Source organism: Melozone crissalis, unplaced genomic scaffold (genome assembly GCF_028551555.1).
Source record: "Melozone crissalis strain CALT ecotype California unplaced genomic scaffold, PUWL_Pcris_2 ptg000057l_1, whole genome shotgun sequence".
NCBI lineage: Eukaryota > Metazoa > Chordata > Aves > Passeriformes > Passerellidae > Melozone > Melozone crissalis.
The window spans coordinates 1,578,197-1,604,542 of NW_026535835.1; the positions used below are offsets into that span (position 1 = coordinate 1,578,197).

General features: G+C 54.4%; 2 protein-coding genes across 3 annotated transcripts in view; both read left to right on the forward strand.

The window, feature by feature from the left end:
- LOC128943996 (septin-4-like) overlaps nt 1–26,346 on the forward strand; it is a 208,906-nt gene that overhangs the window by 145,487 nt on the left and 37,073 nt on the right. The gene's annotated exons all lie outside the window — the stretch shown is intronic.
- CALN1 (calneuron 1) overlaps nt 24,367–26,346 on the forward strand; it is a 171,594-nt gene continuing 169,614 nt past the window's right edge. Inside the window, exon 1 of the mRNA XM_054287055.1 lies at nt 24,367–24,925. The gene's annotated coding sequence lies outside the window, so the exon portion shown is untranslated. The remainder of the gene's footprint in view (nt 24,926–26,346) is intronic.

A 26,346-nucleotide genomic window follows, 5' to 3' on the forward strand; every position in this document is an offset into this window, starting at 1 on the left:
CTTTCCACCATCCCAGCTTGGTCAGAGCCCCACCCAGCCTGGCCTGGGCTCCCTGTGGGATCCAGGGGCAGCCACAAACAACAGAGAATTGCAATGGAATTATCCAGGCTGGAAATATTGTCCCTTTCAGTGCTGGACACTGCTGTGGTGGCAGCTGCAGGGACACCTCAGTGGCCTGGGGGAGTTTGATCCCAGTTAAAATTCCAGCTGGCAGGTGCAAGGATGGATCTGTTGGATCCCAGTTAAAATCCCAGCTGGCAGGTGCAGGGATGGGCTCTGTTGGATCCCAGTTAAAATCCCAGCTGGCAGGTGCAGGGATGGGCTCTGTTTAATCCCAGGTAAAATTCCAGCTGGCAGGTGCAGGGACGGATCTGTTCCCAGAGGTGCTGCTGGGAGCAGGACCAGCACAGGGAGGCCAGCACAGCATCCCTGAGCACTCCCAAAGCCTGGGGGACATTCCTGGCAGCTCCTGGACAATTCCACCTGGAGTTTTACCACGCTGGGCACCACAGTGCCCTCCTGGCCCTTCCTTCTGGCCATGTGGCAGTGCCAGAGCTGCCAGCCCAACCCAGCCCAAGGCCAGGCTCTGCACATCAAAATCCCATGGAAGTCTCCCAAGGTTTGCTCTCCTCCTTCCTGCTCTGCCTTGGATGCAACATTCCCAGGAAAACTCCAGGGAAAGTGTGTGTGAGTGCAAAGCAGGGCAAGGCAGGAGGAGAGGAGGAACTCAAGGAGATGTGCAGCTCCCAGAAGGCTGCCCTGAAAGCAGGCAAGAAGCTGGGATGAATGATGCATGAGAGAAAAGCCTGGGCACAGCAGGGAGGGGGAAGGAAGAGTGGTGGAAATGGGGAAATGGATGAGAGAGACGAGTGGAGGAGCCACAAGAGCTGGGACAGCATTTAGCAGGAGCAAGGGGTGAAAAAAATCCAGGAAACCAAATAAAAAACCTTGTGACAAAAATTCCAGTGAGCCTCAAAAAGCTTCGTGGAGGGTGGGAGGGACTGGTACACGAACACTGGTGTCACTTGGAGCTGTATTCCCTGTTCCAGAGGGAGAAACAGCTCCAGGAGCCCTGCAGGGCCAGGTGCCTCCAGCCAGGCCAGCAGGGTGGATCTCCCCCAAATGGCTCCTCTGGGCTGCAGGAGAGGGAAGGGAGAGGGGGAACAAAGGGAGCCAAGAGCCCTCGGGCACTGGGAAATTGTTAAATGGAAAATGTTTAATCTCATCACGGTTAATGATAGGAATGTCTGGGAGCATGGGAACAGATTTGTGTGCAGGAACCAGGGAAGGGCTCCCAGAGCCCCTCTGCTCAGGGACCTGAGCCCAGGAGGATGGGGACGGCCACAGCAGAGGGGCTGGGGAGGCAGAGCAGGGATTTGGGGCCTCGGGGCTGGGAACGAGGGAGAGGAGGGGACAGAGGCTGGGGTGACCCTGGGCAGATCCCTGCAGAGCCAGCCCAGCTCCAGAGCAGCACCGGGGGCTCTGCAGGGAGGGGACAAAAGCTGAGCCTGGGGAGGAGCCCGGGCTGGGACGTTGATAAAGGGTCTCAGAGGCAGGGAAGGAGCTGCTGGGCCAGGAGGAGGAGAAGGAGAGGCAGTGCCTGTCCTTCCCGAGGACAGGGAGCTGTCCTTGCAGGGCTGTGCTGTAAATCTGCTGTGCAGAGCAAGGAGAGGCAGCTCCAGGATGTTCATCAGCTCCTTTTCCACAGGCAGGAGCCCAGAAACATCCCCAGAAACGCTGGTGTTGCTGTGGCTCCAGGTTCTCTGGGTCTCACACACCTCCCATGTGGATACAGCTCTGCTCCAGAGGGGTCCAGGAGCTCCTGCAGGACGGTTCCACTCCCCTGTGACCCAGCTCTGCCTGCTGGACCCCACTGCCCTTGTGTGCCCCGGTCTGTCCCAGTGTGCTTCAGCCAAGGAATGGACCCAACCAAAGCAATGCTGTGAGACTTTAACCCCTTGGCCTGGATTCACTCCTGTGCCCTCAGCGCTCCCTGGAATTCTGCTGGCCATGGATTTGTTCTGCTGCTGTAAAACCCTGAACAGCAAAGGCAGGAGGAAGGCCTGGGATGCCGTGGTGGGAGTGAGAAAGCAGCTGCAGGAGCTGGATGTGCCTCTCCCCTCTCCTGCCCACCCTGCTGGGCTTTTCCAGAACCCTCCTGGAGCCGCCTGTCCCAGGGATGGTGCAGGGCAGCCCCTGAATGGGCACAGCCTCGGACCCATGGATCCTGCAGGGCCTGGGGGCTGCCTGGGGGCTGTTCACAATCTCTGCTCCAGTTCTGTGTCCAGGTTGGTGACAGTGTTCACAGGGGTCTGAGGATGAGGGAAGAGATGAGGATCTGACTCCATGTTTCAGAAAGCTGATTTATTATTTTATGATATATATTATATTAAAACTATACTAAAAGAACAGAAGAAAGGATTTCATCAGAAGGCTGGCTAAGCTAAGAGTAGAAAAGGAATGATAACAAAAGCTTGTGTCTGGGACAGAGAGTCTGAGCCAGCTGACTGTGACTGGCCATTAATTACAAACAACCACATGAGACCAATCACAGATGCACCTGTTGCATTCCACGGCAGCAGATCATCAATATTTACATTTTGTTCCTGAGGCCTCCCAGCTTCTCAGGAGGAAAAATCCTAAGGAAAGGATTTTCCATAAAAGATGTGTGTGACACAGGTTGGTGGCACCAGGGCAGGATCCCAGCCCTGTCTGGGCTCTCCTCGGCTGTCAATATTAACACTCGGGGTCAAGTGGAGTTAAGTGGCTGCATTCATTATTCACCAGTTCCTGGGAAGGGAGGGCGGTGGCACAGCAGGGCTTTACCTTTGCCTGGGCAGTGTTTGGGCTGGGCAGGGTTTGCTCGGGCCTCTGAGCTCGGTGCTGTGCTGGTGGGGCAGGAGCTGCAGCCCCCGTGCAGAGCAGCGGGCACAGCACATTCTGCACCAATAAACGAGCCCAAACTGACCTCCCCTCCGCAGCCAGCTCCGGAGGCAAGAGGGCTGCTCGGCCACAGCTTCCCTTCAGCGGGAGCTCTGCTCCTCCATTAAAAATGCAAAGCCTTTAGTGCTCACACTCATCACCCTGACAGGGGTTTGTGGTGACTGCGGGACCAAACTCCAGTTAAAGGCACAGGGCAGGCACAGCTGCAGCACTGCTGAGAGCACAGCAGTGGTTTCTGGAAGAAGGGGTTGGGCTGATTCCTTGCCCTTCACCCTTCTCCCTGCAGTTTGGAAATGCCAGCACCTTTGGGAGTTCTCTTTCTCCTGGGTCTTTGCCTGAACCATTTCCTGACCTTGTCCTCTGCCTCAGTTCTGTGTGAGAGCCCCATTATGGCCAGGAAGGTGTCCCAGGCTCCTGGTGCACGTTCTGTCGCAGACATCCTTTATGGAAAATCCTTTCCTTAGGATTTTTCCTCCTGAGAAGCTGGGAGGCCTCAGGAACAAAATGTAAACATTGGTTATCTGCTGCTGTGGAATGCAACAGGTGCATCTGGGATTGGTCTCATGGGGTTGTTTCTAATTAATGGCCAATCACAGTCAGCTGGCTTGGACAGAGAGTCCAAGCCACAAACCTTTGTTATCATTCTTTCCTTTTCTATTCTTAGCTTAGCCAGCCTTCTGATGAAATCCTTTCTTCTATTCTTTTAGTTTTAATATAATATATATCATAAAATAATAAATCAGCCTTCTGAAACATGGAGTCAGATCTTCATCTCTTCCCTCAACCTGAGACCCCTGTGAACATGATCACACATGTTCTGCACATGGACACCTGTCTGGTGTTCCTTCAGAGGCTGCTGCCTGTGGGCTCAGATGCTGAGGCTGCTTTTGATGCCTGGCCAAGGGATGAGACCTCCCTGGCCCAGCTGTGCCTGCTCTCATCCTCTCTGAACTGAGGAGCAAATGTCTCCAGCCCTTCCCATCACAGCCTCCTCTTTTCTTGGGAAATCCAGCTGTTCCAGAGGTGACCTGAGTCCCTGAGAAATGAATGGAGCTGAGCCCTTAATCCACCCCAGCCTGGTTTGGTGTGCTCACAACAGCAGGGACTGAGCCAAAAGCAAAGCCCTGCCCAAGGTCCTGGGGCCAGGAACCCACTCTGGAGTTCTCTGCCTCCCCTTGGATCAGCCAGCAGGGAAGGGCTGCAGTGATAACCCCACCCTGACCTGTCCTCAGCACCACATCCACGAGCTGAGGAAAGCTTTACTGATAACCTCGCACTGGCACAGTCCTGAAATCCAACAAAACTCAGGAATAAAAGCAAAAACACTGATGGAGACTCGATTGAAAAATAGAAATAGTCTTGCTGGCACATGCAGAGAAGGGAGGAACTCCCAGCCAGTGAAGGAGCTGCTGTGAACACCTCACCCTGGGCAGCTGGGGCTCCATGGTGGATGCATTTCAGAACTTGGATTTAGGGAGTTCTTGATGTCAGCTGTGTGCCCTCCCAACCACATCCTCCTGTGCAGAGCACAAGGAACATTTGTGCAAAACCAAATGTCTTCCCTGCTTTGAAAGAGGTGCTCCATGTCTGCCTGAGCTCAGCTGGGAAGAGGAGGGGTTTGCTGTGGGCTCAGCAGGTTCAGGCCCCGCTGGAAACCCAGGGAGAACAGATGGGATAACCAGGAGAGGATAACCAAGGAGCCAAGAGAGGCCTGGGGCTGTTCAGGATAATCAAGAGAGTCCTGCTTGGCCAGGCCTTCCTTTCCTGTCCTTTTCCAGTCCCTTGCTCTACAGGCTCAGGTCTGGAGCCACCCCAGCTTTCTGATGCAGGAACAATGTCCCAGCCTTTGGTTTTCCATCTCTTCTCCTTTCCTGATCCCTGGCATTGAGCAGTCAGGGCCCTGCTGAGGCCCTGGGCTCCAGGAGGGGTGAAAAGCTGCACAAGGTGACCTGTGGTGGCCTTTGCTCTGTGCGGCTGTCACCCCTGCCTGGGCTGGCACTGGTTTAAGTTTTTCTGTTCTGTTTTGGTGTGCAGCTTTTAGCTTTACATTAAGTGTCACTAGGATCTTTTCACAGGGTGGTGAAGACAAAACAATCCCATTCTAGCTGGAGACTCAGGGACAATCTCTTCAAACCTCAGGCTCAAAGCATAAACAATGTGAAAAGAGGAGGGTGGGCAAGCAAGCAAGGAAGATGAAACTTCATAAATTGAAGCTGTTAATTGGACAGTTGGCTCCTATATGCAAATGGACTAAAATTTATAAAATGTGAGATCTCATGACCAAGCTCTCTTTTGCTTCCATCTTGGATCCATCCAGGCAGAGCCATGACTGTGGCTCTGGTACTGCTAGGGTGTGGCCTTTGAAGGCACTTCAATAAATAAATCCCCTTTATTCCTCTGAACTCCATCTGGCCTCTGCTCCAGCTCCTTAAGGCATCAGCACTGCCAGCCCTGCAGCTGCTCATACCACAGGGATGGGTTTGATGGGTTGGATGAGTTTGATGAGTTTGGTGGGTCGGATGGGTGTGGTGGGTTTGGTGGGTTTGATGAGTTTGATGGGTTTGGTGGGTTGGATGGGTTTGGTGGGTTTGATGGGTTGGATGGGTTGGATGAGTTTGGTGGGTTTGATGGGTGTGGTGGGTTTGATGAATTTGATGGGTTTGGTGGGTTGAATGGGTTTGGTGGGTATGATGGGTTGGATGGGTTGGATGAGTTTGATGGGTTGGATGAATTTTATGGGTTTGATGGGTTGGATGAGTTTGCTGGGTTTGGTGAGTTGGATGGGTTGGATGAGTTTGGTGGGTTGGTTTAGTGGGTTTGGTGGGTTTGATGGGTTGGATGAGTTTACTGGGCTGGGCTGAGCTGCTGCTCAATGGGACTCAATGGGAGAGGATCCCAGATGGATACCCAGGCAAATCTGGGAGTGTGGGGGGATCCCCATGGCCCCTGGAACAAGCAGGAGCCCAGCCAGGCCAGGGAGCACCGAGTGCAGGGGATGCAGTGAGGCAGGGAGGGGTTCCCAGCTCTGTTCTTGACCCAAGGACCCCCAGCCTGTTCCCTTCCAGGGACCCTGTGGAGCCCTGGATTGGGAGGGGCTGCAGGGACAGCTTGGGGTCACTCTGTGTGCCCTGGGGCTGAGCCCACAGCTGGCTCTGTCCATCCAGGCTCCATCTCCAGCAGAGCCCCAGGGTGACCAAAGGTGATCTCTCCTCCCTGTGATCCCCCAGTCTTGGCGTTCCCTCCAAAATCCAGAACTGTTCTGTGCTGCCTGAACAGTTCCAACAGCTGCTTCTTGGCTTTCCCAAGGAAGGCTCCCATTTCCAGAGCTCTGTTAATCCTGGATCAGAGGATTTCCTGGTGCATGGGGTGTTTGCACACCTCACTTCTATTCTATTCCTCCTCTGCACTTTGCTTCCATGCTTTATTCCAATGGTCCTGCTGCGCCTCAGGAGCTCCTGAGCTCTAATAATAATTGTAGGGGTAATAAAATAAATCATCCTGCTGCTACCTGCATATGCCTGGTTACTTTCCTTGCATTTCTAATAAGAGCTGGACTGGATCAGTTAGGAGTTTGGACATTTCCATTTGAGCTCTGTGACAGTGTTCACAGGGGTTTTCAGGTGAGGGAAGAGACGAGAATGTTGACTCCATGTTCAGAAGGTTTGATTTATTATTTAATGATATATATATTACATTATAACTATACTAAAAAGAATAGAAGGAAAAGTTTCATCTCAGAAGGCTAGCTAAGCTAAGAGTAGAAAGGAATGAATAATAAAGGTTTGTGTCTTGGACAGAGAGTCCAAGCTAACTGGGCTGTGATTGGCCATTAATTATAAACATCTAAGATGGGCCAATCACAGATGCACCTGTTGCATTTCACAGCAGCAGATAATCAATGTTTACATTTTGTTCCTGAGGCCTCTCAGCTTCTCAGGAAGAAAAATCCTAAGAAAGGATTTTTAATGAAAAGATGTCTGTGACAGAGCTCTCTGTGTCTGTCACTCCCAAACCCATCACAGCCCAAACAACTCAGCATGGCCTCGTGGCCACTAGGTGCCATCTGCCCATGACAAGTGGCTCAGGGTCCTCACTGAGGCTTTTTTATGGGTGAAATCCCAAGGGATTAAGGACTGGCTGTTCAGAGACCCCAGGCTGTGACAGCCACCGAGTGAAGGTGCTGAGTCAGCACAAATGAGCTTTGGATTCTCAGGATGGAAACACCCAGGAGCTGGGAAGGGGCTGGAGAACTCCTGAGGGGGCTGGGCAGGGGCTCAGCCTGGAGCAAAGGAGGCTCAGGGGGCCCTTGTGGCTCTGCACAGCTCCTGACAGGAGGGCACAGCCGGGGGGGTCGGGCTGTGCTCCAGGGAACAGGGACAGGAGCAGAGGGAACCTCAGGGGAGGCTCAGGGTGGACATTGGGACAATTCCTTCATTCAACCCTGGCACAGCTGCCCAGGGCAGGGTGGAGTCTCCATCCCTGGAGGGGTTTACAGCCCTGTGCATGTGGCACTTGGGGACATGGGGCAGTGCTGGCCCTGGCAGTGCTGGGGTGGTTGGACACGGTGATCTCAGAGGAGATCTCTAACCACAGTGACTCTGTGATTCTGTGATTTGTGCAAGAAAAACCTGTATGACTGTAACTGTGTGACTTTTTTCAACCATCTCTGGCCATGGCAGTTTCCAATTTTAGAACAGAAAAGCAGCAAAAATTTGGGAGCAAAATGGACCCTTCAGAGCTGCCCTTGCAGGTGGCAGAGGGACAAGGGAGGGGTTAATTCTTGTCCAGTTCCACACCAGGAGCTGTGGCTGAGTCATGAGCACCATTCCCAGAACAACGGTTTGGGACTGCAGCCACATTCTCCCTGCTCTGCTGGAAATGATGGATTGGAGACGTTATATCCTCACCTGGAGGCACAAAAATATGAAGTTTTGTGAGGCTGATGAGCTCAGGATGGAGCTTTATCCATCACAGCCCTGGGACTGTGGGCCCTGTCACCAAGGGGCACAGGAAGGTGGGTCCTGTGTCCATGGAGAGCCTGGCACAGCCACCCTCCCTCAGAGCCCCAGGTACAGCAGGAATTCCCTGACCAAGCCCCACCTGCACAAGTGGCAAGACAAAACCTTCCAGAGGTGAGGGGATTTGCTCTGTGTCCACTTGAGGAAATGGCAGGAGAAGGAATATTCTTATTTTTTCCCTTCGGTGTCCCAAAGACAGGAGGAAGGAGGTTTCAAGGCCTTCTGGCTCCTGGGAAAGTGTTTTTTTAGGCTTAATAAGAATGGAAAAACCCATCCATCAATCCCTTCCTGCAGCTTCCAAGCCCTCAGCCTCACCAGGATTTATGAAGCAGCACATTTGTGATGTGTTCAAGTGCCTGAATCCTCCAGAGCTTCTCTGTTCATTCTGTACTTTTGGGATGAGGAAATGAAGCCCTGGCAGGAACCAGGACAAGGGGGAGAACTGCACTGAGCCAGCCAAAATCCTGGAGACCCTGAAGTGAGTCACATTTCATTCTTCTCTGCTTTTCTTTGCCCTCTGTGCCCCTCCTGGTGCTGCACAGCTGCTGCCCCTGGGGGATGGAGCCTCCCGAGGAAATCCAGGAGCAGGAATGGGCTCTACGTCCTGGTGCCTGAGGCTGTGTGCCCAGGGGCACTCCCACACACAGGGAGGGTCTTCAGGGGACTTTTGGAGGGGTTTAACAACCACCAGGGTGTCCCATTGGAGAGGGGATGCCTGGAACTATGACTTAGGGAGCCAGGAGCTCCCCATGAGGAATTTGGCGTGGAGCTCCCTCCCAGGGACTGGCACTGGAAGAGAAGAGTGGAGGGGGAATGTCCCTGCTGGACAGCACTGGACAGCATCCCTAGGGAGCCTGGCCTTGGCCAGGGATGGGCCAGAGGGTTCCTGGGAGGAGAAACTCCTGGATGGATGGACATGGAAATTGGAGTGAAATGTGGAGACTGCACTGTCCCTCCTGGGCTGGGTGATAAGGGGAGATCAAATGGATCTGGAAAAGCTTCCTTGGCTGCAGGTGTGGAATGGAACAGAAAATCCCTTTCACTGGGGGGGGTTGGCTGTTCCTCCTTGCAGCATCAGAGGGAGCCTCTCTTGGAGCTGCTTCACCAGGGGTGAAACCAGCTGGGCCCTGGGGCAGCTGTGCCTGGGTCACCCATCCTGGGCACCAGGGCTCCGGGGTGCCCTTCCCAGCCCTGCCCCTCCTGTGCTCCCAAACCCTCTGTGCTGGGCGCCCTGATTGACTCTGCACTGTCCCCTGTGCTGCTGTCCCTGGCACCAGGCTGGGCCGGGCAGGCTGGGCTGGACTGGGCAGGGCCTGGGCAGGGCTGGGCTGGGTAGGGCTGGGATGGGCCTGGGCAGGGCAGGGCCGGAGCAGGGCTGGGCTGGGTAGGGCTGGGATGGGCCTGGGCAGGGCAGGGCCGGAGCAGGGCTGTGAGAGTCTGTCCAAAATATCCCTCATCTACCTCACGATCGTCATTGGGGACACCACCGAAAAAACAAAACCCCTCATGTCTGCTGATCCTGTAGGGGGAAAGCCATGTGCCTGAGGCCTGAAAGCATTGCATAGTTATCGTTTTCACAGGTGCATTTGCTATATGCTACACTGAGCTCACAGGGCACCCTGCACTTTTGCACAACAGCTCTGGAATCCTCCCCACCTCTCGGCCTGGCTGGTTTGAGCTTTGGGGTGGTCCCCCCCCCAGAGAAGACCCCTCTCGCCCGTCCTTCACCACTGTGGCAGACAAGTAGAGATGTGAGAAGCCTCTTCATCAAGGGACTGGACATGAAATCCCTGTGTGAGAAGGCCCCTCTCACCTTCCAGAGACTGGCACTGAAACCCCCAACTCAGGGGAGGTGTACGGGGGGGAAGGAAAGCTGCCCAAAGCAAGATGGATGTTGCAGGCACAGGCAGTGTACCACAAAAACAATGGCTCTCACCTGCTGCCTAACTGGGACTGTGTGTACCCTTATTCTTCCCCCCTGAAGATACAATAAACTGCCTTTGTTTCAATTGCAAAATCCATCCCCCTTCCCCCACCGAAAAAGAGTATAATTGGGGTCCAGATGAACTGTGCCTCTGAGATCTCCCCGGACGTGGCCTGGTGAGCTCCATCAGCTGGATCCCGAAGGACTCTGCAGTACCACGTTTGGTAGCTATAACCCATTCTTCTTCCTCCCTCTTTTCCCTTATTTTCTCCTTTTTTTCCCGGTTCCATCCCCAGCGCATTTTTGCTGTGGTTATTTCAATAAAGCTGCATTTGTTTTGGTTATCACTGCAAATCCCCTGTGCTGTGTTGGTTCTTTTTGCACCCTGAGATCAAATCTAGGAACCATCACGAACCCCGTTTGTAAGGATGGATCGTGACAAGGGCCTGGGCAGGGCAGGGCAGGGCTGGGCTGGGCCTGGGAGCTCCCTGTGGCTGCTTTCTCCTCCTTGTCCATGTTTTCCGTGTTTTCTGGGCCTCTCCCACAGCCTGTGATCCCCTTGGGTCCCATTTGGCTGCTCCTGCCCTGTCTCCAGGCTGGGCCTTGCTCAGGGCCTGGCTCCTGCTCCAGACGGTTCCTTGGCCAAACTCAGCTGTGTTCACTTGCAGAAATGGGATTTTGGGCAAAGCTTGCAGTCTGCCTCCAATCCCGTTCCTGTAGTGGCTCAGGCTCCTGGGATGGATCTGCAGGAGCCTGGCCAGAGGCTTTGGAAGATGCTGGTCATGCTGAGGGACTTCTTCAGAGTGAAAACCTTCCATCCTCTGAGCCCAGACTGTGTTTGAGGTATTTAAATATCCTGAGGTCAGATTCTCTATAGCTCAGATCTCACTGGCAGCCCATGCAAATTAAAGTCCTGCATAAAAGGGAATTTAAGATTCTTAAACCACTCTTGAAAATCTTTACTTGCACCTTTATTGCTGTTTCCCTGGACCCTCCATGGCACATTTCTGCTTATCCTGGCATCTCCAGGCTTTGGTCCCCTCATTTGAGGTGTTCATTATTTTCCTTATACCATGAAGTGCTGCAGCCTCTGAGCAGCCTGGTCCCTCACTCTCCTTCCCACTTCCATCCCATCAGGTATTCCTGCTCCCTTTGGCTCCCTGCACTTTGTATCCTGACTCCAGCTGCAGCCTGTGCCAGGCCCAGGAGCTCCAGAAATCAGGGAATGTTTCTGCAGCTGAGGCAAAAAACGCTGGGGGTTTTTCCCAGCTCCCCTGAGGTTTTTCCAGGAGAGGCTGTGCAGCCAGGTGAGTGTTGGGGAGGTTTGGGGGAGCCTGGGAGCAGCAGGACACAATTCCTCACAATTCCTCTGCTCCTGGAGGGATCGGCAGCCCTGGCTGACAAACCCTGGGTGTCTCTGGCAGCGCTCCATCATTTTGATCTGGATTTTGACACCATGTCTCTGTCTTCAGTACTAACAGAATGGGAAAGGAAATTATGTGTATTTGAACAAATCACAGCACTCTGACAGGAGTCAGGAGCAGTTTTAATGAAGCGGATTTGTTCCCTGTCTCATCCCCCTGACTGGTAAATTTAACTTGACTTTGTCCCTTTAAATAACAGAAATCTGTGATGTCACATCTAATGCTCCATCAGCGTCTGTAATGCCATCAGTCACAGAGGCAATAATGTGACACAGATTTTTTTTTAATGATAAATGGCTTCTATCATCCTGGAAAAGATCCCGCCCTAAATGGATTGAGGTCGTGCAAAAAGATTCCTTTGGATTAATTTGGTTTTTTTTTTTCAATTGAACTGAAGTGAGGGTTGAATTGGCTCGGGAATGATGTTTGAAGTTGGAGATGGGGAGGTGTCTTGGTTTGGAAAGACAGGAGTCTGCTAAGGCAGGCAGGAGCCTCCCCTGAAATGGAGAATGTAAATCCTCCCCACCCCTCTGAATTGCTATAAATTTTAAATTAAGGGGGTCTCAGGCAAAAACATGGGAGCAGGAAATAACAGTTCTTTAATAGGGAAGGGGAAAAAAATAAAAGGATAAAATAAACAATGCAGTAAACTAGAACAACACTGCCAGAGTCAGAACCCAACCTGACACCCTGTGGGTCAGGGTGTTGGCAGCAGTCCCATTGGAATTGTGGCTCAGCCCTCCTGCAGTGTCAGGGGTGGTTCTGTTGGAGCAAGGGGGATCTGTAGAGAAGGATGTATTCTTCCTCTGAAGATCCAGTGGAAGAAGAGGCAGCTGCTGTTCCTCTGTGAAATCCAGTGAAGAAGCTGTGCTGGTGTTCCACAATCTCCAGATTATATCCAGGTAGGAATGCTTGGCTCCTCCCTCTGGGCTCACATCTCCCAGTGGGATGCTGTAGTTCTTATCAGCCATGCAGTGACATTCAATAGCTGTTATCAGCAGATGTCCCCTCCTGAGGGAGGAGCAATTGTGATCACTCAGAGAGAGATAAGGCAAACTGCCCACTTGACAAAAGATAATCTGCCATACAGATGGTAATGGAAAACTGCAACAGGAGGGAAGAGCCTTGCCCTGGCCAGAGCGTGAGCAGAGGGCACGGAATGGGGCACGGCATGGCCCAGGCTGCACAGGGACCAGGGTTTGCATTCCCCTGGGCACGGCACAGCCCGGGCTGGCCCCACTCAGCTGTGCCCACCAGCCTCATCCCACAGCCCGAGCATCCCTGCAGCCCCGGCTGCTGCCAGTCCCAGCCCACCCAGGGGACGGCACACGGTGCCAGCAGCTCCTCGCTGGCATTGCCCACCCTGCTCTGCCCCAGTTGTGCCATCCTGGGCTAGGGCAGCCAAACCCCTCAGGCTCCTGAGGTCCTTCCCCAGCCCGTGCCCTCCTGGCGCACCTCTCGCCCACCAAAGCAGCTGCCCCCAGCAAAAGCTTCTTGGGAGAAGCGTTCCTGCTCCAAAGCCAGGCACACACCCTGGGAGAGCTGCTGGGGCTGGGCAGGGGTTGCTGAGGGCTCTGAGCTCCAACTGCTCAGGGCTGATCTCTGCTCCTGGGACAGGAACAGGAACTGCTGGGGCTGGGCCAGGGCAGGTCAGGCTGGAGATCAGGGAAAGGTTCTTCCCCTAGAGGGTGCTGGCACTGCCCAGGGAATGAGCACAGCCCCGAGGCTGCCAGAGCTCCAGGAGCTCCAGGGATGCCCAGGCTGGGATTGTTGGGGTGTCTGTGAAGGGGTTGCCCTGGATGATCCCTGTGGTCCTTTCCAAGCCAGGCTGTTCTGTGATTCCATGACTGGAACTGTTCTCTGCTCTCATTCCCTCAATCCATTCTCATTCAGCGCTGCTCATTCCTCAGGTGCCCCTCACAGCAACAGCCCCAGCTTTGGGATTTGTTTGCCTTTTGTTTCTTCCAAAGTTTTCTCCTTTTATTTATTTATTTTCTTTAACATCTGAGCTCTTGAGTGTCACCACTTCATTTCTCTCCCCTAAACTGCAGAAACTGCTGCCCTCCCTCCACCTTTCCTGGTGTGACAGCCAGGGGAGGTGGGGGCAGAGCAGAGGGGTGATCCCAGCTGGGAGTGACAAGAGTGGAAACTGGAACAGGACAGCTGCCCAGGGATTTCCACTGTCAGTTCCACCTGGGAAATGTGCTTTCCATGGATGAAGGGGTACTGGCAGGCTGGTGCCAGGCAAGATTGCACTGCTCGGATGGCCCAGTGCAGGCTGCAGGTGCTGCCTCTTTTCCCTTGAACGTGAGGATTCCTGCAATCCAAATAAAGGATTATTTATCCTTTATTTGGATTCCAGGAGCAGGTTTGTGTTTTTAGCAGCCTCAGTCCTACTCTGTGCAAAGCCAGGCAGCCTCAGGAGCTGCCAGGAATCACAAAGGAGTCTTGGAGCTGGAACCTGCTCCTGGACCTGGTTTTCATTATTTGTGGCAAAATCCTGAGACCTTTTGTCACTCACTGAACAAGCACAGGAGGAAAAACGCTCCTGGGGAGGAGGTGTTGGTGAGGGCTGTCCTGCTGGTGTCTCCTTGGGTAATCCTTTGGAGAGGGGAGCGAGGGGAGTTCGCCTCTCTGCTCTGGAGCAGGCCAGGGGATCATTCCTGAGCACTGTCCAGGCTGGGGCATTTCCTGCATGGAAACTTGTGCCCATCCCTGCGGCTGCTCCTGCCTGGGCCTCTGAATCCTCCTGGGAAAACCTCCCAACTCCTGCATGAGGGTCCTGGGGCTATGGGCATCCCCCAGTTGGGGTCTGGGCTACGCTGAGCTTTGGAAGGGGCTGGGAAGGAGCAGCAGGGGTGACCATGGGAACCAGCCCATGCCAGGGCTTCCTTCATTTCCCCCTTCCTGCTGATCCTGAGCCTCTCTTCTCACCCATCTCCAGAACCCCTTTTGCCCTTCCAGGTCTTTCTTCAGGCTCACACTCCTAGCCAAGGATAATCCCTCTGGAAGTCCAGGTTGGAGGGATTTCGTGAGGAAGGTCCCTTCTCTGAGCTCCTCTGCCCAGCTGCCCCTCCTGGCTCTCAGGGAGTCTCTCTCCATGTTTCTGTCAGCTCCCTCAGGTCCTGCAAGGTCACAATTCAGTCGCCCCAAAGCTTCTCCTGTCCAGGTGAGCATTCCCAGCTCTCCCAGCAGAGCTGCTCCATCCCTCTGCTCATCCTGGAGCCTCCTCTGGGCTCCTCCAGCAGCTCTAGCAGCTCCAGCTCCAGGGAGCTCCACAGATGGACCCTGTGTGGAGGATCCCCTCTGACCAGCAGCTCCCCAAACCACGACTGCACGTGTGTCCAACAGCATTTACCAAAATTCCAGGTGCGTCCAAAGGCATTTCTCCTGCAGGCTGGCCCCTCTTGCCCCCTCCATCCCTGAGGAGCTCCTGCCTGGCCACAGGGTCACCAGCCAGCCAAGCCAAGGGTGCCACTGGCACTGTCCTGTCCTCTCCATTTCATTCCCATCTCTCTCTCCAGTTTCTCCCCATCCTGCCACCTGCCCTGCTCCACCTCAGGACCTGCCAGGACTGTGTTATTTATTCCCTCTCCATCCCACAGGGGTGCTCCATGGGCTGCTCTCCTCCTGCTGCTCCCCCAGCACAGGACACGGCCAGGGACAGCAGCAGAGAGGATTCCTGGAGTGTGATGAGGCCACAGGAAGGGTTAATCCAGGTTCTCCAGCAGGAATGGAATGGATGTAATCCCCCACAGGCTAATGGGAACCTCTCCATGATGATACACGTTGTTCTCACTTCCTTGTCCTTCAGTTATTTGATTCATTCACATTTAGGATAAATACAGGATTAACCCAAAATGAGGTTTTAGGAGGGAGAAGCTCTGACTCTTTAATTTTAATCTAAAATTCGTTCAAACAATTCCCTCTGGTGATTGAGGAGAGGTGATTTAGAGAAGGATAAAGGCACGGGGCAGCCTGGGGGTGGATGGGCGTGGGACAATCCCAGTGGTTCCCAATGTCTGCTTCAAATAAACCCAGCACATCTTGCTTCTTTCTCCTCTCCTTTCCAAGACTCCTTAATAAACTCTTCATCCCAAATTTGGGGGTTTAGCAGATTTTTTATCTTTGGTTTTGCCTGAGGACATCTCTCCCCTGGGGGCTCCATTAGGGCTGGTGAGTGTGGACACCACATCTGCCTGCAGGCCAGGTGCAAGGTGAAGAGCCATCATCCCATTATCCCATCTCATTATCCCACCCCACACCATCCCATCCTATTATCCCACCCCATCCCATCCCATCCCATCCTGTTATCCCATCCCATCCCATTATCCCATTATCTGGGCACTCCTCGGGGTCCCAGGTGGGCACAGGGCTTTGCCTTTGATTCAAGGGTTTCTTTGCATGCACAAGAGCAACCCCCAAAGCTGCAGCTGGTCTTTGTGGTGAGCTGTGCCCATGGAGGGCCTGGCACTGGCTGTGCAGGGGACAGGGTGACAGAGTGACAAAATCTCTCCTCAGCGTGGTGCCAGGGGTGTGGAGCAGGGAGGTGATGCTGGAGGTGACTTTGCAGCCCCTCCACTGGGCTCTCCACTTCTAGGAGATGACCAAGTCTACAATGTAGCTGTCACAGCCCATGCTTTCTTAATCATTTTCTTGATAGTTATACCAATTGTAATTGGAGGGTTTGGAAACTGACTGGTTCCTCTAATAATTGGAGCCTCAGACATAGCATTCCTACGAATAAACAACATAAACTTCTGACTATTCCCCCCATCCTTCCTTCTCCTCCTAGCGTCTTCCACAGTCGAAGCAGGTGTTGGCACAGGCTGAACAGTGTACCCCCCACTGGCTGGCAACCTAGCTCACGCTGGAGCTTCAGTGGAGGTCTGTCCATCTTCCCAGCCTTCCTCTGGGGGAGGACTGGCCACAGCCAGGCAGCTCAGCAGCTTTGCCATGCCATGCCATTATGCCATGCCATGCCATGCCATTATCCCATCCCATCTCATTTCATCCCATACCATTATCACATCCCATGCCATGCCATCCCATCCCATTATCCCATCCCCATCCCATTATCCCATCCCATCTCATGCCATCCCATCCCATCTCATGCCATCCCATCCCATTATACCCTCCCATCCCATCCCATTATACCTTCCCCATCCCATTATCCCTTCCCATCCCATCCCATTATCCCATGCCATGCCATGCCATGCCGTCCCATGCCGTCCCATCCCATCCCATCCCATCCCATCCCATCCCATTGTCCCATTATCCCATTATCCCATTATCCCATCCCATCCCATGCCATCCCATTATCCCATGCCATGCCATGTCATCCCATCCCATGCCATCCCATTATCCCATGCCATGCCATGCCATGCCATGCCATGCCATGCCATCCCATCCCATCCCATCCCATTATCCCATTATCCCATTATCCCATCCCATTATCCCATTATCCCATCCCATTACCCCATTACCCCATTACCCCCCCCCCCCCCCCAGCCCATCCCCGGCCCAGCCCCTCTCTGGCCCCGCCACTCGGTGACACCGCCCAGCACGGCCATGGAGCCGAGAGCCAAGGTGAGGAGCCGGAGCTGCTCCTGGCACATCCCGTAGCACCGACCCGATCCCGCAGCATCCGCTGGGACACGGGACAGCGGACAGACATTCAGACATTCCCGGCTGCCAACACGCGCTGGCATTACTGGCATGGCTGAACGAGGGGGTTTTATTTGAAGTGTTACCCTGGCTCCGTGTGGATGTAAATATTCCGTTCCAGGCTGAACCCTTCCCCTCTCCTGCTCCCCGTGTGCTCGGCCCGGGGCACAGGAGGGGCGGGCGGGGGTCGTGTGTCCCCCCCGGGGCAGTGACACAGCGCTAAATCGTGCCTTGCATGGCAGGGAAGAAAAGCTGTGCTTCAAAGAGCGCGTCAATGACGGCACTGAGCCCCGGGCACCGAGCGGGGCAGGAGCTGCTCTGGCACCGGCTCTGCCAGCGCTGCCAGGGAGGGATCGAGGGGCAGAAAGGAGCCCGAGGGCACAGCAGCCTCTGCCACGGCCCCAGCGATCCAAAATCCACCCAAAATCACAGCAGAGAGAAGCTCAGAGGGGCTGGAATGTGATTGAAACACTCAGGATGTTATGGAATCACAGAATCGTGGAATTGTTTGGGCTTAAAGCCCATCCAGTGCCACCCCTGCCATGACAGGGACAACTTCCACTGCCTTGGCTGCTCCAAGCCCTGCCCAGCCTGGCCTTGGGCACTGCCAGGGATCCAGGGGCAGTCCCAGCTGCTCTGGGCACCCTGTGCCAGGGCCTGCCCACCCTCACAGGGAACAATTCCTGATTCCCAATATCCCATCCATCCCTGCCCTCTGGCACTGGGAGCCATTCCCTGTGTCCTGTCCCTCCATCCCCTGTCCAAAGTCTCTCTCCATGTTTCCTGCAGGCTCCTCCAGACCCTGCAAGGCCACACTGAGGTGACCCCAAAGCTTCTCCTGTCCAGGTGAGCATTCCCAGCTGTGCCAGCCCATCCTCCCAGCAGAGCTGCTCCATCCCTCTGCCCATCCTGGAGCCTCCTCTGGGCTCCTCCAGCAGCTCCAGCTCCTGCCTGTGCTGGGCCAGGGCTGGGGCAGCTCTGCAGGAGGGGGCTCACCTGGGCACAGGGGCACAATCCCAATCCCGGCCCTGCTGCCCTGCTGGGATCAGGGCAGGATTTGGGGTTTCTGGGCTGTTCCCAGTGCACATGGATGGCTGTTTTCCTTCTCTGGTGAACTGGGAGCCAAACTCTCTCCTCCCCTCTGGGGACATCCCCCAGCCAGGGCCAGGGCCTGGGCCAGGATCCCATTCCTGGGCAGGGGCTGCTGCCCTGTGTGAGCACCTGAGCCTGGTGCCAACCCCTTTCCCTGGCTCTTGGTGGGCTGGGAAGCAGGGAGATGCCAAGAAAACATGGGAACTACTTGCCAAGTGCCTTTGGCATGTGACTGGTCTCAGATGGAGGAGGCAGTGCCTGGGCTCAGGGGCTGAGCTTCCCTAATGCTGAGTGTTCCTAGCTCAGAGCCATGTCTGTCCCACACTGCCAGGGCCACCCAACAGGACTGGTGACCCCAGGAGAGGGCTCCTGGAGCTGAGCTTGGACTGGTTTGGCCACACTGGATGGAGAACATGGTGGCACATGGAAAAACCACACATAGGGGACGTGGAAAAAGCACACACAGGGGACATGGAGAAACCACACACAGGGGGATGTGGCTGCTGGACCTTGTAACAAAGTCTGGCTCACTCCATCCTAAATGTGTCCTCCTGAAAGAGCAAAAGACACCAAAGTGACCCCAACAGCCTGAAAAATGCACCAGGCACAGGGAATGGTCAGGGTGGGCTCTTTGCTGAGACCCTCCTTGGCTTTGCCTCCTGGATGGATGGATGGATGGATGGATGGATGGATGATGGATGGATGGAGGGTGGATGGGTGATGGATGGATGGATGGATGGATGGATGGATGGATGGATGATGGATGGATGGAGGGTGGATGGGTGATGGATGGATGGATGGATGGATGGATGGAGCGATGGATGGATGGATGGATGGATGATGGATGGATGGGTGGATGGATGGGTGGATGGATGGATGGATGGGTGGATGGATGGGTGGATGGATGGATGGATGGATGGATGGATGATGGATGGATGGGTGGATGGATAGGTGGATGGATGGATGGATGGGTGGATGGATGGATGGATGGATGGATGGATGGATGGGTGGATGGATGGATGGATGGATGGATGGATGGATGGATGGGTGGACGGATGGATGGATGATGGATGGATGGAGGGACACGGCTGGGCTGGCAGGGGGGCACTGCTGGGCTGGGGGAGCCCTGCCAGTGCAGCCAAGCCTGCAGGTGTGGGGCAGAGAGGGCACGCCAGGAGCAGAGCAGACTCCTGGGACAAAACCTTGGGGGGTTTTAATTTAAAGTTTTCCTGATTTGAGGCAATTTGGAATTTTCCAGCTGTGTCTGACTCAGTTGAAGGCAAGAAAAAACAGTTAAACAACTCTGTGGGCAGCAGAGCCAACAGGAGCTGCTCTCTATGGAGTTATGGCCTTCAAATCTCCATCCAGCACTCTCAGCTCCTTCCCTCAGCCCCACCAGCCTGGCAGCAAACCTGCCTTGGGGAAGGATTGTCCAGCCCAGGGCAGGGTGAGTCCCCATGCCCAGAAGAGCTTGAAATCCACCTGGCTGTGGCTTTTCCCAGCCTCACTGGATCTGTGATTTTAGGGATTGAAGCCCCACATTTGGGCTGGGCAGTGATGTTGTCTGTGCCCATGGCAGAGCTGAATTTGTCTCTTTTTCTCACAGATTTTATTTTGGGCTTATTCAACCACTTGTCCTGAACACTGATGGAAGAGCAGACCCTTGGGATCTCTGCTCCAGGATGAAATGGAGTCTGGGCTGGGCAGGAGGGAGCAGGATGGGCAGTTCAGGGACTGGGGCTCTGTGACCTTGGCTTTTCCTGAGGCTGCAGCTGGGAGCAGCCAGGGAGGAGCAGCACTTGTTAAAGCTGTCAGCTCACAGCTCCTTAATTCTTCTTTTACATTTGGAGAACCTAACCCAGCCCATCAATAAGGGCTCTTCTGTTCCCACTGTCAGGAGGCTGATTTATGTCCTGAAACAGGATGATTTAGGTCTCCTTCACATTTTCCTTCTGAGCTGCTTGCCAGTGGAAGTGGGGATTCCCATCATCTGTCCATGGACAGTCCCCCAGGGTCCTGACCAGCCCTGGCTGTCAGTGTGTCTTGCACAAAATATCACCCACCAACTGTGAAAAAAAAAAAAAAAAATTCCTTTTTTTCCATATCTGGAACCCACATACTGCTTTTTATCTGTCATTATCATATCCCCTTACAGCAGACCTTGTAAAGATTAATTTGATGCAGATTTCTGCCTTTCAAACACAGGTGAAGCTGGGTTTTTTTGCCAGAATTTCAGCTTTTGAAGGGGTCTCTCCTTAGAGGACAACCTGGCATTGAGCAAGGTCAAGATCAGGCTGAAGCCTGTCCTGGGCTGGGCAGGATTAAGGAAGGCAGAAGCCTTGGATGGGGAAAAACCATCCATGTGGCAGGAATGCAGTTTAATTCACAAATCTGGGGGGAAAAAGGAATAATTTGTGATTATCAGCTCCCCCATGTTTAACCAGCTTTTTTGTTTGTTTCCAAATTCCTTTTCAAGTTCTCCAAACAATCCCCCTGTGCAAGCCAACATGGGTTTCAAATCTTTGCCTTTGGATTCAGGAGACGAACCCCTGCCCATAGGTTTGCAGAGTGTTCTATTCCCTCTGCTTTTTATCTTTATTAAAGGGCTGTAATTTGGGTGATTCATTGTGAATTCAGCTGGCAATTTCCTTGGCCTGACACCGTCCTGCTCCGTGCAGCACAGCAGGGATCTCAGAGAAACCCCCCTGGGAATCAGCAATTCCTTCATTCAGCCCCAGGGAGGGCTGAGCCAGCAGGGCTGAGCTGCTCTGTGCTGTGGGGACTCAGAACGAGGGAGCCAGAAGGGGCTCTTGTAACCTGGAACCAAAGCAAGTGAGGTGGTGTGGCCTCCAAAACACCTGATGGAGTGAGACAAGATGCATCCTGACACATCAAAACCTGCAGGAACGGCAAAGGTTAACACTCCTGGGCTCAGGAATGGCAAAAGTTAACAGTCCTGGGCTCAGGAATGGCAAAAGTTAACACTCCTAGGCTCAGGAATGGCAAAAGTTAACACTCCTGGGCTCAGGAATGGCAAAAGTTAACACTCCTGGGCTCAGGAATGGGAAAAGTTAACAATCCTGGGCTCAGGAATGGCAAAAGTTAACACTCCTGGGCTCAGGAATGACAGAAGTTAACACTCCTGGGCTCAGGAATGGCAAAAGTTAACATTCTTGGTCTTAGGAATGGCAAAATTAACACTCCTGGGCTCAGGAATGGCAGAAGTTAACAGTCCTGGGCTCAGGAATGGGAAAAGTTAACATCCTAGGGCTCAGGAATGGCAAAATTAACATTCTTGGGTTCAGGAAAGATAAAGTTAACACTCTTTGGCTCAAGAGTGGAAAATTCAGCTCTCCTGTGAGCTCAGCCACTCCTGGCTTTCCAAGCAGCCTCACTGAGCTGGAAAAGGAATGGAGCAGGAACATGATGTGGTGTTTGGATGAGATCCTGCCCAGCTCTGTCCCTGAGGGATGGTTTGTGCCACCTCACTGCCAGGGTTGGGGGTGATGTCCCTGTCCCTGTCCCTGTCCCTGGGCCCTTTCCACCCCTCTGAGGGCTCCAGAGCCCTGCCTGGGAAGGGTGGCTTAGCTGCTGAGAACCAGAGGTGCCTTCTGCAGCACCAGCAGAGTCTGGGGGCTCTGAGCAAGGCAGCTGGAGCCAGGGGCTGATCCAGACTCTGCTCCAGCTCCTCTCACCTGAAGGGCCCTTCCCTTGATGCTTTATGGAAGCCTCTGTCTTCCCATCTCATCTTCACAAACCTGATGTTTCCATAAGACACAGTCCTTGACAGGCTCAGGGACAGTGAAAGCAGTGGTGCCACTTCCATTAGGAAAGCAAAACCCAGCAGGATGAAATGAGCTCCTGCAGGGCTGAGGAGTGATGCTGACCCCAGCAAGCCCAGCTGGCACCTTGCTCCTGCAAACACCCACTGCTGCTGGGGCTGAACATCTGGCCAGCTGCAAACCCTCCCAGACAGGAGGAGACAGCCCCAGATGGGGCCACCTGCAAGATTTAGGGTGGAGGACAAGTGCAAGATTTAGGGTCTGTGGAAAAGAACACACAAAAAACCTTCTGTGACCCAAACTTCACACTAATGGTGTCCAACAAAGCCAACACTGAAACTGTGGCAAATGAGGAGTTTGAGCTCACTGCACAAGGAACATCTCTTCTGTTGTGGTCATGGAGCTGCTCATTCCAAAAAAGAGGGAAAAGTGAATATTTGCAGTCAAAAGCCAAAAATTCCATGATTCCAGGATGGCATCAAGCTGAGGTTTGAGCTCACTGCACAAGGAACATCTCCTCACTTGTGGCTGTGGATCTGCTCATTCTAAAGAAAAGGGAAAAAACAAATGTATCAGTGAATAGCCAAAAACTCCACGAGTCCAGGGTGGCATCATGAGGTTCATTTGCCCCTCACCACAGACTCCCAGGCTGACAGAAGAGAAGGAATAAATGCAAGGTTCATTGCAGAAACACGAGGAGTCAGCTAAAAACACAAACAAGGCTGAGGCTCTTCCCAAAGTGGAACAGCTCAGCCTCTCCAGCCTGGCCAACTGCACGCCTGAGCCTGACTGTGTTTGATCTGGGAATCAGATTTAGCCCACACCATCCCAATGAAAAATATCACACGTGGTCTGCACTTCAGGCTATGTTCCAATATCTGAGGGAAGGGATCTTTTAATTGAAAACCTTAATGTTTCTCGTTATATTTAAAATTAGAGCAGAACGGCAATAAAATTGGTCATGGGATTGAAACAAGTTTTCAGGGAGGGAAAGAAATTTATTCTTCATTTTTTACATTGAGGCATTCGTTAAAGGCTTGGGCACATTTGATTACGTCAATGCAAGGATTAATAATTAAAGGAACAACAACCACATGCCTTGGAGAGACACACGAGCAGCTCAGGCTGGAGCCTCTGAGGACACCCTGGATTTGCTGGAATCTCACCCCTGCCTGCTGCCCCTCAGTGTTTAGGGAAGCACTTTCCCAGCAGGCTCTGCCAGGCAATGCCTTTCCCAGGAATTTTCAGCTGGTGCCTAAACCCAGGGAATTGGTACCAAGGCTTGGTTCAGGTTGATTTTGAAGGAAGACTGAGGTGTTCCCACAGTTTATGAGGGGTTCAAAAAGAAGTGTTGGGGGTGATGACAGCCTCCAGCCCCCAGCAGGAGACTGGCAGATGGTGATGCTCCAAAAACCCCACAGCCCTGAGTCAACATCATCCAGGAGTGATGGAGAAGGAGGCTCCAAAGCCTCTTCCTGTGCGTGCCCAGAGGCAGATGGGAGCCCACAGGCTGGGGCTGGAGTCAGAGCCATTCCTCTCCCAGCGTGGCCCCCAGCCAAGCAGAGCCCTTGGATTTTGCTCTGTGGATCCATCCAGCAGCCCCAGGGCTGTGAGTGACTCCCCAGGCACTGCAGGTGGCTCAAAGCCTTGGACTGAGGGACAGACTCCCCCACTCAAATGCGATTTTCCCAACCAGGCCCAAATGGTGCTTCCCCTCCCTCCCCATCCTTCCTCCCTCCATGGTGGGAATATTCTCATTCATGAATAACCTGCTAATTATCCCAGCAGCTTGGAGCTGGGTTGCAGCATGGAATTAGAACCAGCTTTTCCTTTTGGCACCCACCCCTGGGTGTAATTAATGAGGCGAGAGGAAGCCAGAACACGCGGGTCAGCCCGAGAGCACGGCACGCACTGGTCAGACACCCAGAGCGGGATGTTCCCAGCCAGCCTTGGGGAGGGAGGGTGGCACTGTGGGGTCAAACCAGGCAAAAGGAGATAAAGAAGAAGAAGAAAGATGTGCTCCTTGTTTCCTTTAGTTTTCCTCATTTGAGCTCAAAATCTGGACCAAGAAGGGTTCCATGGAAACCCTGCTCTGCATCCCCTCTTTCCTTTTTTTGGGCAAGCTGGATGGAAGGCTGGCACCGTGTCTTGGCCATCCCTGCCCTGCTGAGCAGCCCAAGGGGCACTGAGAGCCCAGCCTGTTGCAGATGAGTGTTTTCATGGAGGTCTGGAGAGCGACTGGATCTGGAGAGGGACCTGGAGCTGAAGGAGGAACCAGCGTCACTCGCACGTCGCCAGTGCCAGGCTGTCTCCTCACCGCCTTGGCACCAGCAAGTGGCCTCCAAATCCAAATGGAATTGCTTCCCTGCTCACGGGATGCGGGCAGGAGCTGAGGACCCCGTCTTGTAGAGCTGGGCTGGGGTGACGCAGCCCTTCCCATTCCCCTTCCCCACCGCCCTGGGTGACGCAGCCCTTCCCAAGAGCCCCGCTCCACCCAGGGCTGGCGCTGGGCAACGCCTTTGGGCACTGCCACAGGCTGGTGGCATCACCAGGACACAGGGACACCATCCTCCTCCTCCCACTTCTCTGGAGCACTGGTAGAGCACAAACTTTGCTCCGTGCACCCTCGGGAGCGCTCGGGCTGCCCTCGCCCACCTCGCTGCCTGTGGGATCCCCTCTCTCCGCGCACCGTTCCTGCTGGAGCCAGCCTTGATTTCCAGCTCGCTGTTGCCAGCGCAGCTCCCGGTGCTGCCGGATCCGGCCCCGCGGGCTGCCAGGATGCCCCCGACGGGCGGCAGGAGGATGCTGGCACTGGCAGGCCCGGGCGGCAGCGCGGCGCTCCGGGGGCAGCAGCAGTGCCAAATTGGGGTTCTAGCCCTTTAAATCCGATCCGGTACTGCAAAAAAAAGGACGAGCGAGCAGGAGAGAGCCTTCAGACTCTTTTAATTAAAGCTTGTACCATATTCTGTATTCCCAAGTCACGGCAGCCGCCCGCGCTTCCCCAGGACACGGCGGGCTCCGGCTCCGGCTCGGCATGGACGGGCACCGCGCCGCACCGGGCACCGGCGGCTGGAGGTACGCGAGGGACGGGGCTCGGGCACGGCTTCCCCCCGCTCCCGGCTGGGAGCATCCCCCCCGCTTTCCCCGTGTGTTTTCCCGTGCCGGGGACAGAGTGGAACGCGTGGCTGTGGCTGACGCGGGGCCGGGGCAGGAGGAGCCCTCCCAGCGCGCACCTGGGGCCGGGGCCGCCTGTCCGGCACCGCCGCTCCCTTCCCGCTGCCCTCCTTCCCTTTTAAATTATTGAGTGCATGACCCGGAGTTGTCCCCCCCTCGCTGTTTAAATCCCGGAGCTGCCGCTCGGCAGCAGCTGAGTTGGGATGCCTGGCCCAGAAATGACGGCAGAAGTTGGTCCCCGCCGCGCTGCCGCCGCCCGGCTCCACTCCGTCCCCCGGCTCTCCCAGGTTAGGGGAGTTTTGCCACATCCTTCCATGCGCATTGCACTCGCAATGCAGAGCAGTTCTGGAGAGCCTCGCGGAGCGAATCCCGGGTTATTGGGAACGACAGCGTTGTTTGCACGCCGGAGTCTCCTCTCCCCGGCGCTGTCACCCACCCCAGCCTTCGCTGGGCTGATAAATCGCCTTTCAGCAGGAGCCCTGTGCCCAGAGAATATTTAACTGCGAACTGCCCCGCTCAGCCAGTGATTTTCCTCTCCCCCTCTCCTCCTTAACCGAGTGGCTCTCTGTTTATTTATTAAAAGCCACGCAACGTGGCTTTTTCCTTAAATCGTGGATTGTCGTTCCTTCATCCCCGTTTCAGGTGGGTGCATCCTTAAGGTGCCCTGACCGTAATGAGAGCCTGTTTGAGTCCTTGCAGCCAGGTCCCAGGTGAGGCTGGGTCCCTGGGAGCCTCTGTCCCTCAGGATCCATGCAGGAGAGAGGCTGTGCCAGCAAACATTTATCCTGGTGCCTATTGGAGGTTAATAACTCTTTTGACAAATAGCAGCCTCCTCGAGGCTTGAAATAGGATTGGAAAAGCAGCCACTAATCTCCTTGAGAAGTGCTCGATGGTGGCCACCTCTCAGGAAATCAGGAGAGGAGCTGTTAATGTTCTGCATGTCGAGGCGTTAGCACAGCAGAAAAATCCCGCTTTTCTTAATCCACCGGGAAAAACTCTGCCTTGCCTTCATCTCCCAGGGTGGAGGGCCTGGGGAGGGAATTCTGTGCGCTCAGCACGGCCCAAAGCCCACAGGACCGTGGGGCTGCACAGCTGGGTCAGGAAAATGGGGTTTTTCTCCTCACACACGGTGTTTGCCATCAAGGAGGGAGAGGTGGGACGGGGAACTTGGAGAGCAGAGCCGTGGGTCAGAGAATGAGCATCTGAGCAGCAGCACCTGCAGGGATCAGTGGGTTTGTGGGCAGCAAAACACTTTGCCTTGAGCAGTGAAGGAGTGAAACTTGGAGAGGAAGGGGCACGGAGCCTGCAAGGGAGAGCAGAGG